Here is an 11,669-nt window from a genome sequence, read left to right as displayed (position 1 = left end):
TATTAGGGTATTACTTTTTGTAGCTCGATGCAAATCCATAGTTTACGTGACTATGAATTGTGAACTGAAAGGTATTTATTGTAAAGCAGTACTCTTAGGCTCTACCAAAGCAACACGGCAGATAGTTTTTATGATTTATATTTGCTGACTTCGTGTTTACTTGCTTCAGGGGAAACTTTCCTGCTGATCATTATCCTATATTTATTATGTTTCTCTTATAGTTTGTGTGCTTCTAGCTCCGATCTGTGATCACTATGGTGATAATATTTTGAAGTCCTGTCTGAAAATAATGTCTGTGTGTGGAGTAGCTGGACAAATACAAACATACAAAGGTCTAAAAAGGTGCTTTTGTTTTTCTCCCGTCATCATTTTGTGAGATACAAATGTGAAGGAAGGGAAATGTGAGTGTAATTAATTTGATTGACATAAATGCTATTTTAACAAAAGTTGAATGAGTAAATAAAGTTTTAAAAAAACAAACTGGCTTCCCATGTCAGCCAGTATGGGAACGAACACTGTGAATAGCAATAAATAAGCTGATTTGTTGATGAAAGGTAATTATAACAACTTTCAGGACAAACAGTTGTTTACAGTGTTGATACAAAACCACACTGAAGTCTCGATAAAGATTAACAGTATTTGAAAATAACCTGTGTAAGTTGTCTTGGGCAACAGAAATTGCTTACAGTGACTGTGACATCTTTAAAATGGAACTATCTGAAATGGTTTTATATATGCTCCCTGTCCTGAAATGTTCATAACTGTAAAGAACTTCAAGGTGGGGGGGGAAAATCCTCTGTAAGCAGCTTTCCTGAAATCCGACTGCTGTTTTGATACACAGATAAAGAAAACTTCCACTTCCTGACAGCCCAAGGGAAATTTGGTATTCATCACCATACAGAGTAATGAAGTATCTTTTCATGCTGGATTTCTTAGTTTAGGAGACGTTCTGTTTGCAATAATAACATGGGAAAGGAAGCAAGTCCCAGGTGGAGTTGCAGAGCTCCGAGCACAGGCAGACTGATTCTGCTTGGGAATATGTTTCAAATTATTAGAAATTATTTTGAAATTCTGAAGGAAAAAAAACCCCACCAACCGTTGTAAAGAACAGTTGAAGATTACCAGAACATTAAGGCACTGCATTAATTCTTCTGTTTATTCTAATGTAGGCAACTGTTTCATAAAGCAAAATAGATTAAGTCAATTCAAATAAAATATAGTCCATACAGGCAGCTTCCTGCACTATTTAGTTTTCTTAAACACTTGATTAACAAGCATTAATATTATCTCTTGTCACTTCAAAGCACTTAAATCCTTTATTGCTTGCTTTGTTTCAAAATGACTTTAGGAAAGGAAGAAAGGCAGGGACAATGTGTGAGAGTCAAGGGCTGAGCTGAGCCTTTGTTTGCAGCTCTGCCTGTGGATTTGCTGTATGAGAACGATTTGCTGAGCTTTTGCTGCTGCTTTTGCCAAGCACAAAATAGATATAATCACCTGCACCATTTTCTTTGAGGCTTGGTTTCCTTCCTTTTTTTACTCAGCACTAAGATAGCCTTGAGTAGGCAGTTCTGCGGCAGTGCCAATGGATCCGCGAGATGTATGGTGATAATTATAAACGTCTTTGATGGAGCAGTGTGTGGGGCAGGTCAGAGGGATAGGCGGCAAACTTGATCATCAGTGCTGGGCTGGCACCAGTTCTTGTCAGAATTAGACTGGTACTGGCGCAAATACAGCGGCCAAAGGCTGGCAGGGAGATGGTGGCCATCTGGGAGATAAGTGTGTGGTAGGAGCCCTTGTCCTGACTTTCTTAAGTTACCTCGCATGCTTAGCAGGCCAGATGATGAATTTCTCTTCAGTGAGAAAGTCACTCCTTTCTGTTCATAGTTAGGAGAATTACCGAGATGCTGCTCCTCACTGACGTCTCTAGGATGTGACGTGCTATGCCTGACTGTGTCCCAAGGCAGCGCTCAGCTCACCTGGTGGTCCCTGTGCTTCATGTCTGGTACCTGCTGCGGCTGGGATGTCAGCCATTCCCTCTTCTGTGAGCTGGGCTGGGGACCAGCCTGAAAATGAACTCCCTGGCTTTCTCCTTGATCCGCTTCGTGGCTTCCTCTGGTGACAAAGCGAGTCCACCCAGCCTGAAATCTTCAGTCTTTTGAAGAAAACCGATTCAAATGCTGCTTGTTGTTCCATGTGTAAGACTAGCGTCAGTGTGGCAGCTGGGAGCTGGATGGACCCTTTCCCCATGATGAATGCACTTGGGGTAGCCTAACCTCTCGTGGTTCCTGAGCTCTCTTTCTTTTTCACATACCTTTGTTGACGGTACAGTAGAGAGCTCTCTTGCTGTTACTTTATTTTATAGCAAAGATCAAGTGCTTCCTTACTTTTTGTGGGCATGCCAGAATGGCCTGTCTTTGCCAGAAGTGCTCTGAGCTCCTGGTCTGATGGATGTTAGCAGTCCCCGGGACTCCAGAATAGATTATATGGAATTGTCCTATTAAGTTTACCGTGGCTCAGCTATACCGTTTTTGCAACCGTAACTATCAAATCAATATGGGGCAAATGTTCAGATAAATCAACAGTTGAAAGAATGATAAATAGAGGTTCATTGCAACAAGAAATAAACTTTAAACACACCAAATGTAAAGCAATTCTTGTAGAAATAAGGAGTGTGAGCTTACTTCAAATGAGAAATTACCCTGGAAGGCAGCAACTAAAAGGACCTGGGTGTAAGAGAACATATGCTGTCTGTGTGATGCTGTAACCAGTCAAGGTGAGATGCTCTGCGGGGGGATGAATAAGGTAGTAGTAAACGGGAGCAAGGAAATGATTCATCTCTTTACAGCACTAATGAGAGTGGCGATACTGGTGTATGGTGCTGAGTTTTCAGTAACTTCTTTTAATGTTGTGACACGCAATCGATGATCTAAAAGGAAAAAAAAAGGTCTGACATTTTGAAGGCAGATGAAAATTCTTTGTAATGAGAGAAGGGTCAGGCTATTTGGTAGCTTAAAATCAAAGAAGAAAACAGAAGTGAGAAGTGATAGAATATATATAAATGTAACAGGAGGAAAACCAATAAAGCCCAAACAATCAACCCACAGATCACCAAAGTGCTTTGGTCAGGTGGCACCCAGCAGCTGGAAGCTGGAACCTGACAAGTTTGTCTTGGAATCAGATTTATTTTGTTTTGGTTTTTTTCTCCCTCTTCAATGCAATGTGGTAATCAACCACTGGAGCTAATTAGCACGGAAGCTGTGGTTCTTTACATAATCTCATTTTAAAATGTTGTTTTAATTCAAGACTGACCGCACCCGTGGAAGATGCAGTTTATCAAAAGCCCATTACTGGATTCAGTGCAGGACCAACGGTGCGAAAGACTAAAGCCTTTGGCTTTACAGGAACTCAGGGTAATGAACTAATATCCCTTCTCAATTTATCTGGGAGTTCAGGGCCTGCATGACCATTTCATTGTCAGTTGTGTACCCTACCCCACACCACTCGTGGTTCAGGTGTTCTTTATGGGCCGATTAAAGGCATCTGTCAACGCTCTAAATGTTTTTGCTAGCTTGTTGCTTGTAGTAAGTGACTGGAATGATAAAATTAACTATATATGTTTTTCATTTCCCTATTTATTTGACTGGACAACAGATGTTCTCATGATTAAATGGGGCTACCCTGCTCACCGTGGTGCATAATAACTTAACGTACTGGATGCTGCTTGAGTTTTTGCACAGCTTGCATGCACACATACACACATATATGCATATTGAAAATGTAAGTGTGAAAACATAGGAAGAGGTGTTTTTTTAAAAAAAAAAAAAAACCCAAACGAAATAAATATTGATAGACTGTAAGGGGAAGGACAATTATTAAACCATTTCCCTCACTTTTAGCCTGACTGCAAATTAGACATCTAGGTCATATTAACTAACAATACTTTCTACACATCTAAAGCATTGCCATGGGTTCCACTTCTCTCAATGAACAAGTGCAATTTCCAAGTTCCTGCTGTTCCATCCTATGTCTTGGAGGCCTTATGATCCTCTGAACACTGTGTACTAGCCATTTAATCTTTAAAACCAGGCTTTGAGTGAGGCATGTGGGTCATGTCATAAAAATCATGGTTTCAGTTCTTTTATTTCAGTTGATTTTATGCACCAGTGATCCCTGTCACTGTTGTCCTTCCAGTTTTAGGTTTATATATTCATCTCAAAGCAAAATTCCTATTAAAACTGCATGTTTCAAGAACAGGGGTGGATTTCTTTTTTGTTGCTGGGCAATGCTTTTATGAGTTCACTCAAAGCTTTGTAAACTGTTCGGTGGCCATGAGCCAGGCGCTGTAGACTTGATCCTTGGCTAGTGTAAATGGCTTTCATGCTTCCTGCATCATTGATATGAATGAAACTATGATGCTTTGTAATAGCTGAGGATCCAACCTCCCTCTGTAAATCCCAGAGCCTGAGAAATATTCTATGTCTGTCGGTCTGAATAAGACTGAATTGTATCAACCTGCTCACTGTAGCTCTTCTGGAGTGCTGCTGTGACCTACTTACCAGCTATCATATGCTTGAAGTCAGTGGTCTGATGATCTGGTTGATCATTGAAGTGCTCTTTAATACATATGGGAGGAGGAGTCCTTTGTGCCCTTCCAAATCGCTTTCTTCATGGAGCTGTGTATTGCAATCTGTGCCACATAACAGCAGAGACAAACAAAACTCTAACGGGTTTGAGTCCTCAGTGACCACAGCTGAATTTCTGATGCCCTGGAGATACATTGCAAGAAAAAAAAGGCATGTAATTTCTAGTTTATTAGTTCTATTTCACTGGCATTCTATTGCTTGTTTGGTCCTAGTTTGCTTAAGTATGAAAAAAGGGGGCATGAAAATGACATTTATTTGAAATGTGTTGACTGACTTGATAAAATTTGCATTCCAGTGCACTGGAGCATTTCTTGGTCTGTGCACAAAGCTGATAGTTTGGCATGGGTTCTGCTTTTTTCTACCCCAAATAACCCCTTTTCCTATGGTTGTATTTCTTATCGGAAAATGATATTTCTAGAGAAAATAGTTGCTATCAATTTGGATAGCAAACTACTACGATGTTTTTTTCAGTAAACATGAAGCGAATATTTAAGCACCATCTCCTACCATTCAGCTAGCTGTTTGTGAACAGCTTGCAAATACAGATAAAGGGAACTAGTGCAACTCCAGCTTTTTATTCAGTAGTCTGCCCAGTGGCAGAACATTTTTTTCTTACTTTTTTTTTTTTTTTTTAGAACTTAATTTTTGTTATATGCATCACTAGAGTTCATCCCTAAATTACTATTTTCCGAGCAAGTCCTTGGGGATTAAACCTACCAAATTCCACCACCAAACTGGAAATTACTTTACACATCTGACAAAGCCAGTGTACATTAATTATAGTGGAGTTTTTGCCTTCAGATAGCCCTAGGAAAATAATTACAGTGACTTCTGGTTATAGTATAAACAAAGATCTTTCTCTTTCTTCTCATTAGCCTAGTGAGGAAATTTAAATGTGGCTATTCCTGCTGTGACTATATGCCTAGTGGCTCATTACTGCAAGAGGGTTTTTCTAACAGATCACATGTATGTTAATTGAAGCTAACCTGAGATTTGTAGGGATTATTTTTTGAGATATGTAGGAAACTGTTATTTCTATATGCTGTTTCACAAAAAATAATGTCAGGGTCTGTGTCATCCACTACTTATAAATATTTTATTATGCTAATAATCATGTGTAAGAGTTGCAGATAACATTAGTATTTAGTTTGGGGTAGTAAAACCAACTAGGTAGTTCTCTGCTAATTTGCACTGTGACCAGATACATCAGCTTTTCATAAATGAGCCCGTTCAGTTTGTCTGTGGGTGTTTCTGATTGCTTTGGTTTTGTTCAGAATTTTTTTGGCTTTATTGGACATAGGGACATTATACTCTGAAGCGCTGATAAACCCTCATAGACAGAAAAAGCTTCTGTCTCTTTCGTGTGATCTCCCTGGTGTAGAAAGGTTAAATAATTGTTGGTGTAGCAAATAGAGATGGCATGACGGTGAAGCCCAGTGGCTCTGTTGGTTAGCTGGGAGATAAGGAGACATCCATCCCCGTGTCTGTGTTGTTCAACACTTTCTTTACATTAAGCATTCAGTAGAGCAGCACAGAAAGCTGTGTTTGCTTGGCGAATGATCAGATACCCAAACCAGTGGCCTGTGAATCCTTTTTCCCCTTTTCTTGGCTCAACGAATATTTAATTTGTCTCTGTGAAGCCGTTTAGCTTTGGTAGAAAAGATTGATACGTTTGCCTTCCCTGCCTCAGGCTGTCCTGTATCTGGAGGTTTAAACATTTTCTGTAGCAGGTGGCAGCTTAAATAAGACAAAGGATGGTGCTGAGCTCATCTGCCATATCTTCTGTCGCTGGATTAATGCTGGCAGTAAGAGGGATGAGAAGAGAAGACAGAGCCACACCATCACCATCTCTTTCTCTGGCACCTCGTCCACCAGATACACTTGCAGATCAGGTGCCAAACGTGGGTCCTGGCAAAGGCAGCGGATACCAGAGCGCCCAGGTTTGCCAAAGCTGAATCTAGAAACACGGGCACCTACTGATGGGCACTGTCAGGACTTGTGTAGCTCTTGGAAATGCTTTAGGCAAAGTTTTACGTGCCTGAAGAATCTTCACATGGAAGATTTAGGTCCTGTGGATTTTGAACAGACTCCACAATTGAGTAGTAGCTAAGGTGGGAAGGAACCTCTGCATGGATTCTGTTCGTGGTGTCTGGACCTCGTTTCTCTGCCAAGGATGTTCCTATCTCTGCCTGATCCAGAGAGACGAGGAAAACAAGACAGGAGTGTTGAGACTGGCTTTGGTTCTGTAGCACACAACAAACGGGGCTCTAGTTTGGCGTGGCTGTATACCCTAAAATAACTATGTAATACTTTAATAGCTATAGTTAAACGTGTGTTAAATCCACTTGCAAATTGCATTGCTTTTCCTTAGCTGCAGGAGGAGAGATTTTTCTGAAACCTCAGACTCTGGATAGAACTTCTTGGCATGAACTTAGTTGCTAATTGATCGAGGCAGGTGGTAATAAGCTTGGGCTGGTGGCTTTGGAGGGCAAACTGAAAGCAGATGCTGTGTATGGACAGTGAGGACTTCAGAAAGGCTGTTTGCTTGCAACACAGAGATGAGTCCAGTGTGTGCAAACAGTGGAGAAATAGTCTTGCTTCTCCTGTACTACTGGAAAGCAAAACCTCCACAGAGTTGGAGGTGCGGGTTCTAAGAGAGGATCCAGAAAACACAAAGTGGAATTTGCACACCAGGAATTCCCCTTTGGTCCCGTTCTGCTTCCCTGGCATTAGTGCCTCGCACCACCGCGTTAATCTGTGTTATTCTGGCAAAACCCATTAGTCCCAGTGGGAATAGTGTTCAGTATATCATCACTCAGTCTTTGTTTTGTAGCTGTACCAGTCTTGCTCTCAGAGCCGAGAAGCAGTAATACAGTTTTTAGTTTTCCCAGATGGGGGAAAGACTGTCATTCACATTCTGTTTTTGTAGCTGTACAGTTATAGGACATAAGACATCTACTTGTACTCATTTGGGATATTAAATAGAGGAAAAGCATTGGAAAATTCTCATACTAAACATTGATCTTGTGGTTATTTCGTGAAATGCTTGTACACATTTCTCTTCAGGATAGGAGTGCTGTGCTGGAATATCTGTCATATGGTAACCGCTGTCAGGCAGATAAGCAGATGCTGTTCATGTATCTAAGAAAAGGCTTGGAAATATTCCAAAAACTAAATGGAATTCCTTCTCTGAAACTTTTTTTATTTCTGGTTAGTTTTAGTAGGCAGCTGGCTGGGACATAATGAGTTATTTTTATCTTATGAAAAATTTATTTGAATTACCGTGTTGCATACGTTACATGTGGTACACACGTGAACTGTAAAGAAAGGAAATATAACCTCGCTCTGTAGCAGACCGCTCTTTGGAAATTCGGGGTGCCGAGCTAAATTCTCTCTGCCTGATCCCACAGCAGTCCAAGCTTCCCTGTGGAAAATGATGACTCGTGCTCCATTCCATGCCCCCCGCCAACGCCACTGTAAGACAGCGGTGGGGGGTTGTGAGTGGTGTTACTTTCCCTGTCCCCTAAATGAGAGATCACAGGTGAGTGGTTCCACGTAGGCATTTCTCTTTTCTCGTTTTCTTTTGCCTTGCACTGAAATAGCTGGTTTAAGGTTTTTTTTCAGGGTCCAAATGGATCTTCGTGTTATTTCAGTGGACAATACAGGCAGCAGAGTAACTTGGGTTCTGGAAAGTAAATTAGAAGCCTTATCCCAAAATTCTGCCATAACCAGTTGAATATATGGGAATATGAGCTATATAACGTGTGTAAGCCTTTTATAAAAAGTTGGCAGCCTTGTACCTCCCGATGCACGTTACTTGTTAAACACTCTTCTTCAGGCTGGTTCGCAGGGAGCTTTGATTCAGCAGCGAACCAGACTAGAGAGAAACATTCATTCCTGGGTTTGCACTGCTCTGATTTCCCTACTTAAGGCAAGAAAATAAATGTTGCTGGAGCCCTGGAGCTTAACTGTGAGTCATTAGCAAAAATCGCACTGGAAGGTCTTTTAAATTTGTGATATTCTTACACTTCATACGCAGACTTCGTTACTGGCTCATTAGGCTTTCTGGGTTGTCCTTCTGTCTCTGGTGCGATCTGACATGAGGTATTATGTTTTAAAAGCCTGAGGTGTAATATTTTTATAATAAACACTTCTTTGTATGCTTGTATAAAAATACGTATTGTATAAATATTGAAATATATATATGTGAAGTTGAGTTGATGTGATCCACACATCCTTTCCTACAGGAGAATACTACTTCTTGCATTTACCTAACCAGGACAGCAAGCTTTCTCTGGATAACATTTCATATTTCTCTTGAAAAGGATTAGAAATGTGCAGATTATTAACTGTACAAAATTCCTATTAAGCATATATTGCTCTGTTCTTGGTGATTTTTAATTATCCTTCAGAATAATACAACAGATCAATTTTTTTCTTTAAGCTTATCTGAAATAAAAATTCTATTGTTTGGGGATTTTAAAAAAAAAAAAAAGAGTACTGAGGGCTGCTTAGTCATGCACATTCATGTATAATTAAATGCCACAGTACCCTCTTGGAAGTCAAGAGATTTTGAAAGTGAATAATAACATAGGCTAGAGTCCATTGGCAAAACTTCACAGCAAGTCACTCCTCTGTTTTCTGCAGGCTTGTGAAAATATTCATGACCCTAGCCAGGTTCCCCGGTCTTCCTTGTATTTTATTGCCTTTATTATCACAGACTACAAAATCCCTTATTTTGCCCCTGTTTTTTTGGAAACGTCTTTCTGACCTTCTGAAGTCTGCAAACGACTCCTACATGTAAATGAAACAGTAATCACCAAACTGTTTATTACCTAACAAATGAGAAATTCAGTTACATCTAATAGCGAGTCAAGTCACGCTTGGAATTTAAAGCTTCCCTTTTCGTGTTTGTCTGATGTAAACCAGTGTATATTCCAGTGGAGGATGCTTCAAGGTTACATGAGGGTGGTTTTGCCCTATTCAAGTTCTTTAGTTCTGAGTTTTTCATTTGTGTAATGACTCACCCCTACGGTTTTCAGTGAACCTGGGAAAATAAACGGCATCCTATTTTGTCTTGTTCACCAATTTGATACATTACTCTATTACAGCCACAAAGAGATACAGTTCTGTCAAAATCTGCTTTGCTCTACAAAAACAGACCCTGACCCAGAGGTATCACAGTCATAAAAAGATTTTGAAATGGGCTGCAGCACATTTATCTCTGTGGCTTGGCTCAGAAAGAACACATAATTTTCCAACATCTTCTCCTTTCTTTTTATATGGATCATGTCTGAGAGAGGCCAGGTACCTAACCAAATCTAGCCTGGGGGTACGTGACACTGTTCCTCTTGTATCCCAATAGGTTTATACTGATCGGCTTGGAATTTTAGTGCATTCAATTACAACATTTTTTTTTTCTAAATAACAAGAATAAAAGACAGCTGACGGGACAAGGTGGGGAAATATGCGTTACAGAGAAATATCTGTGAAATAAGTTCTTAATTGATGTCTCAGAAATGTTTAATAAATGAAAATACTGAAATGCGTGCTAAGAAGTGGGAAACAAGAAGGCTGTGGCTGTACCAATCTTGCACTGTGGTTTTCAGTAGATCACCAGATTGGTGTCATTAATTTTTTGCTTGAATTTGCTAAAGAGTGCTCCTCTGTTTAATCTAACACAATGATAAATTTGGTGGCCTTCTACGATGGGATCACAGCATTGGTGGATGAGGGAAGAACAACTGATGTCACCAGCCTGGACTTGGACAAAGCATTTGGCGCTGTCCTGCACAACATCCTTACCTCTAAACTGCAGACATGGATTGGACAGCCGGACTGCTCGGGAGATAGGGAATGGCAGAGTGGTTGCACTCAAAGAGTTGCAGTCAACGGCTCAATGTCCAAATGGAGAGCAGTGACCAGTGGCATTCCCCAGGGGTCCGTACTGGAACTGCTGCTGCTGTTTAATGTCATTGTGGGCGACATGGACGCTGGGATGGAGTGCACCCTCAGCAAGTTTGCCGATGACACCAAGCTGTATGGTGTAGTCGACACGCTGGAGGGAAGGGATGCCATCCAGAGGGACCTTGGCAGGCTACAGAGGTGTAATGAATACTCTGGGAACTTCAGTATCATTTGTTTAAATCAATGAAGGTACGCTTATTTTGTTACTAAAATTGTTAGAGCTGTAGGAAACCAACTGAAGAAAACTGTCTTTCAGATAAATGTATAAAAAAACCCCTGGCTGCCTAAGCTTATTTTGGGGGTTTGCAAAACTGTGCCAGAAATCTGAGACTGGCACACATTGTGCTTTCTAACCATGTTGGAAGAGCTGAGGTTGGACTCATTCGCCTTTGCACTCCTGCAGTTCTCCTTGTGCTTTGCATAAGTTTTGCTGTGTACCAATATTGTCCTTCTCTGACAGATTACGCATATGAATGAGACAAGATCTGTGAGAGAAGTAGTATCAGATATGTTTGGAAAAAACAAAGTTTTGCCTTTATAAGGTTGAATTTTTAAAAAAATGAGCCAGTAAAAGCTCTTTCTCCATCTATCTTTCAGCTTAAAATATACTACCTCATCCTAGAAAACTCCATTTAATCAAGCTTCTGTGTCTATTGGCATTTTTCAGATAACTTGCAAAAAGGCAAACTGCGGTAAATATGTACCTAAGAGCCTGGGATATCACTGTTTTGGTCTGCGTGGGCCTTAATGGTTTGGTACCACAGCTACCTCCAAATTACCTGGCAGGTGTAGGTGGGCTAATGACTCTTGATATCTTCCTTAAATAAATGGGGAGTGAAGGAACTCTGCCTATCCCAGCTTCAGGAGGCGTATTGTGGCATATTTATGCAGATTGTTGTTTTGCTGGTATATCATAATGACTCTGGTGGGCTGGGGTGTCAAATTAACTTTGCCCTGATAACTTTTAATTTGAGATGCCTTGCCTGCTTTTTTCTGAACTACGTAGTTTAGATGAAGTGCTCTAATATCTCTGCTGGCCGGTAGTGCTTGTAGCTGGAA

Source organism: Falco naumanni, chromosome 10 (genome assembly GCF_017639655.2).
Source record: "Falco naumanni isolate bFalNau1 chromosome 10, bFalNau1.pat, whole genome shotgun sequence".
NCBI classification, from domain to species: Eukaryota; Metazoa; Chordata; class Aves; order Falconiformes; family Falconidae; genus Falco; species Falco naumanni.
This window is presented reverse-complemented; position numbering follows the sequence as displayed.